Here is a 5,700-nt window from a genome sequence, read left to right on the forward strand (position 1 = left end):
GGCATTCTCCTCGGTCATGTGGGAACTTTTTCGGATGAGGGTAATTAAGAAATTGGGAACTTTATTCCATTAAGCACAACCATGGCAAATGAGAGCCCTCTTTCTCCAGGTGACATGCAGAGCTCCTCAAATGTGGTCCAAAGGGTTGGATAAGCGTACCGATGAAAGAACGGTAGTGGCGAAGGTGAGTTGGTGAGTTCGAGGGACGACCATGTTTTGAAAACCAGGAAGCAGAAAATTTGCTTTTCCTGATGCCAATGATGACCAGGAAAAAATCCACCAAGGACCTCAACGGCTTTTCCAAGCTCCCCCCTGATGCTTTTCCCAATTTTTTAAAGAGCCCCCTCCTCTCTTACTAACTCCTACGTTCACTCAACAAGCCACAAATAAAGAGGCAGCACTCCACCAAGCAAGCAAGCNTGCACTCAACGATATTCCACCCTCCAATCTAGATACAGGTCTTCTTAATTTTAGATTAGTTCAAAAATGGTTTATCCGCCAAGCGGATCCTCCTGCTAATATCTGTGGTTGGAATGTCTCCTGTCAATCCATCTCAATAGAGATCACCTCGGTGGTGAATGTATGTTTTGTCTCCCCAACCCTGGCTCAAGATCAGTCTACTGATGACGAAACCGACCGGGGATGACGCTAAATAAGATGATGATGAAGCCGATTCGTGTGCCGTGGTTCTTTTGTCGGTTAAATCATGATCTAATGTATGAAGAAAAGCTTTCAATGCAATTCGAACATTCGTTCATTGAGCGGGATCCCCAGGTCTAGACCGATCACTTGCCTTCGTCAGTGACGATGATGATCTTGGAAAGACGAGACGCAAACTTCCATTGTCGAGACTCGATTCCGAGGAGAGCCCAATAGACCTGAAAAGACCCGAGACAGATCGACGAGAACGAGCGAGTGAAAAATCACGCGAATCACTATCAAAGACGATAATCACTCATGGGCTTGACAAAAGACGCTCGAACGGACAACAATGAGACGTAATGCGTGATTAAATAGTGTCAAGATCACTTTGAGCGGAATCCGAGATGACCGACGGTTAGAATTCGGGCACCATTCCAATCATGACGAAGGCCGTTTCTTTCGTCTACCTTGACCTTGACTTGGCCCACTATTTGAGCCCTGGAACATGTTGTTTTCCTTTGAGAAATGTCTATCTAAAGTAGGCAATCCAGAATAAGGTCTATTCTACGGTATCTCTTCGTCTACCTTTGTTCCATGCCGAAACTTGGTTGATGGACGAACCATAGGGAATTGACGGTGGTGGTGGTGGTGGTGGTCCTCCTCCTCCTCCTCGTCTAAGGCACTCACCAGAGTACCAGTTAGTATGTGATGAGTTATTGATCCTCTGGACAAATATTGACCAAGTTGTTTCTAATTTCAATGTTTAATTTCAGGAGAATGACAACGGAGTGTCCACCTTCTTCTCGTCCTCCTCCTCCTTTACGCACTTCTTCCTCCCTTTGAGGATTTGAGGATCCTCCCTTGGTCTCATGACTCCCTGAAGTGTTCGAGTTGATCTTCAGATTTGAATCTTGGACATCTTTGGCGGAACACGCGTATGAGTGTGTGAATGACTCGATCCTTCAATCAACTTGGCTGAACTCAATGCTTTTCGATAATGCGGTTTTTGCCATGGGTAGCCATCAGGATGGAATTAATTTCTTTAGGTGGGGTTCTACATTGTCAGTTTTTTTTGCCACTCGTTCTTGGCCTCAAAAACGGGACACTCAGAAACGAGATACTTCCTCACTGCTTTTTTTCATTCCAGACATTTTGGTTAGACAAACACACGGAAGGAGAGTGGGTGGACCAATGGGTGGGCTGACAAAAGAACCAAGCTCTAAGCTCTCGAGGTTTGGCAAAGAAAAGGCCAAAAGGGAGAAGGCCATAGTGAAGTTATGAAAGTATGGCTCTAATGTTCTCAAGCAGTGGGTCATGAGGTGGATAATAAATCCCACCAAGTATTCCTAGAATTGTACTGGTACTAGAAATGTACAAGTAACATCGATGTCATTGGACAAAAGAACCTAGCTCTAAGCTCTCGAGGTTTGGCAAAGAAAAGGCCAAAAGGGAGAAGGCCATAGTGAAGTTATGAAAGTATGGCTCTAATGTTCTCAAGCAGTGGGTCATGAGCTGGATAATAAATCCCACCAAGTATTCCTAGAATTGTACTGGTACTAGAAATGTACAAGTAACATCGATGTCATTGGATCGCCTTTCCAATTTCTGCCAGTTTTAGTTGAGAAAAGGTACTGTATATGTACCTTATGATAAATAGGAAGGAAACAAATTCACATTTTAAGCGATCATTTTTCTCGTTATCACGTCATTGATATGATATTCGGTGGAAGTACGGGAGGTGTTTTCAAGGTAAGACTCGTCGCTTTTCCAAAAGTGTTGAAATATACATACTAGTCAAGTCTTTGTCAGTCATTGGGTCATTCCGTTGGTTATTCACACTACTGTATGACATACGTTAGTCCTTTTGTTTAGAATTGCACCAATAAAAAGATCCAGTTTATGACATGGTTCATTTACGCACTTGGGCTTTTGTGCATTTAACTACTTTGATATATTGTTCAAGCCAATACGACAGTGTTTACCTGTACAAATGAGGTGAGCTTTATAGTGGAATTAGAGCTGGCGAGTCGGTATGACACGAATTCTCCTCAAAAATGGCCTTATATGTAGGCTCCAATGTGTGTGTGTGTGTGTACCGTATGTGTGCGAGAGAGACGAGTTTTTCCCCAAAGTTTCTTTCTTATCAGTTGAGAAGATCACATTAATCTGATTAAATGCAGCAGCAAATGCCGAAATACTTGAGCTTCCTCACAGGAATTATGTGTGAGTGAATTGAAGGGGAATCTTCTCCCATTCTCTCACCAAGTGAACTCAACGTTTTACTCGAGTGTTTGTTGGTATGAGAGTGAGTAGTGAGTGAGGAGTGAGTGAGGGAAAGAGGGAGTGATTCGATCCAGGCAATTGGTGGAGGCTTATTTCATTAAGTCCAGAATGTGGAGAATGTCTTTCTTTTCCACAAGGATGTTGTGGAAGCATAAGCACAAGTGCTCTCATCATTGGAGATGATTGTAAATGTCACAAATATTAACAGCCCATTGACCAAAAGGTTAATCATCCAATAACGATCCGACGAGCGACAAGAGATGTACAATAAACACGCATCCCCGTCTCTTGGCGGATTCTTGGATTCAATGGAAATTAATGGCCAAATCCTACCAGAAGTGCACCGGAACAGTGTCAGCCAGCTTCTTCGTTCTGTGTCCGACATGTTTCTTCCCAAATCGACACAAACTAATCTCAGTTTTCAGAGAAACTGGTATTGGATTGGCATTTCGATTAGACCCTGTGCTTCTTTTTTTCCCATATTCATCAGCAATATCGAGACAAGATTTGGAGACTCCGGCATTGTTTGGAAAAAGATCCTACATACTGTACATAGAAGGCATTCAGAGTACATACGTACTATACATACACATCACCGTCACTCCATTCAAGTTGTGAAAAGCATGACCGAGAACAGTTTTGAATCTCGAATGTGACCCACTACATACAATACGAATATGTACTGAACTCGTTGCTCCACCTCCACATGACCGGAAATCCACTTGTCTGCTTTGAATCTCCGCCCTGAAATTAAAGCTCATATGTGAGAAATTCTGGTCATTTGCATTGCAGTATCAAGGCATCGCGATATCGCAAGATTCCGAGATATTTTCGGGAAGCTCACACTTGGATTCATATCACAGGAAGTTGGTCTGACCAACGCCCAACGTGGAAAACTGGGATCATATAAGGCATGACGGGCATTCAACTTGGTGGAAAGTTTTCCGATCGAGCGTGAAGTACATTTGGTACATTTGCGAGAGGAATTTATTGGCATACTTGGACAAATTGATGTCCAATTTGTGTGTGAACATAATGTTCTTGTTTTTTTTTTCATAATGAGACACTCAACTGCTCTACATCTGATGCTTAATATGTGCCACAAAAAGTGAAAAGATGGTTGACACTTTTTAATATCCACAACCAATTCAAAAACCTGAGAGTTCAGAAAACACAAAGGATATCAATATACCAACAACAAAGAACTCAAACTAGTTCAAGTGATTTGATAGCTCCAACTCGAAACATTTTGGCCAAAACTAATGCATTGCTAGGAACCCAAGAAACCATACATGGCGTTTCATGTTTGACATCAGTGTACGTACCACGTGTAAGCCCATATTCAAACAAATTCACCCTCTGAAGCGCCAAAGAGAGAGACAGGCTAGTGTCGCTTCTCAATCCTCAAGTTATGTCGGAGACTTGACCACCATCTAAATTTAGCATGACGAGGAACGTCCGGGCTTTTTCGAATAATAACAGGACCGGTAGTGTAAGGTACTGTCCCAAGTAGTATGTGAACAGCTGCTCAAAGTGCTTTCAAGGGAAATGAAAGAAAATCAGCTCCTTTTGTTTGCATTTGATTTGGAAGAGATCTGAAGCGACAACCTCAGACAGAGACTAGTGAGTTTGAGCAACGCACACTCACGAAGTACGTACATACGAGTATATGTACTATGTATTAAGCTCATTTACTTCAGGATACAGATGTGTATGTAAGTATGTACATACGTACAGCATGTATCTGTCTGACCTCAAAATAATCATACCTGAATTGGAGGGGAAATAAATCAATGAAATGTTGTTTCAAATGGATGGAAGTCGTTGACCAGACGTTTCCTAGACAAAGAACCAAACCATCATAATAATAATGGACGGACTAGGTTGGAAGTGCCATAGCCCTAAAAGCCTGATTTGTAATAATAAATGCATTATGACTACTACGTAGATAAGTCTGCTGTGTGTTCGAGAATGCAGTAAATCGATAAATTCGATACCACTCCAATTGCATTCATGTTAATTGAAAGTTACGAACTTACTAAGTATAGACCCGAACGCCATAAAAAAATCCGCAACCGAAGAATTTGATTGCCTCTCCAAAAACCGGCTGACAGCTTAGACTGCATCCAAATGAAATAGGGACTTTTGAAACTGGACCTACCTATGTTATGCTGCAATTTGACGAGTCAGAAAAGCGCAAGTTTTATGAGACCTGAGACAATGGCTATTTTAAGCCTGACTCACAGACACAATTAGACACCAATTCTCAACGGGCTCTAGCGATAATTTGTTACTCAAATTGATCAAAATAGTCCAATGGAATTCTTCTGTGAATAATGGTTTAGCATGAAAATAAACGACATCGTTTTTGTGCGTACCAAAATCAATAGTCAACTTTTATTTTGCTCCCTATGTATCAAAGTAAAGTGGATATTTTTTGTGGTTCTCCAAGTGATTGAGATTGCTCCACATTTGGTAGGAAGAAGGAACGCGTCCGTCTGAGCGGAACCTCTTTGTTCTCCGATTAGTTTAGCATTTGGACCCACTTTATCGACGTTCCTTGTTCCTCAAGTGGTCCCACTGACGACACAAGCGCGTCTTGTTGATCAATTTGGTCGTTCAATGGAGTCATCGGAGCAGAAAAATATTGTCAGTTCCCCAATTTTTGGAACCTCATCCATCTTCCATTCGGCAAGACTTGTCAAGAATCTGTGATCCAACGATGCCATATCGGCTAAAACATGTACAACGCAAACCTTTGGCTCGTTCCACTTG

The 5,700-nt window shown here is 42.0% G+C and overlaps 1 long non-coding RNA gene across 1 annotated transcript; it reads left to right on the top strand.

Annotated features, from left to right (window-relative positions):
• Positions 1-510: 510 nt before the first annotated feature.
• On the top strand, positions 511-1,994 carry LOC131883683 (uncharacterized). The gene is made up of 2 exons (XR_009373633.1): positions 511-1,688; positions 1,790-1,994. It is a non-coding gene; the product is annotated as an uncharacterized LOC131883683 (long non-coding RNA).
• The last annotated feature ends 3,706 nt before the right edge of the window (positions 1,995-5,700 follow it).

Source organism: Tigriopus californicus, chromosome 7 (assembly GCF_007210705.1).
Source record: "Tigriopus californicus strain San Diego chromosome 7, Tcal_SD_v2.1, whole genome shotgun sequence".
Lineage (NCBI taxonomy): Eukaryota > Metazoa > Arthropoda > Copepoda > Harpacticoida > Harpacticidae > Tigriopus > Tigriopus californicus.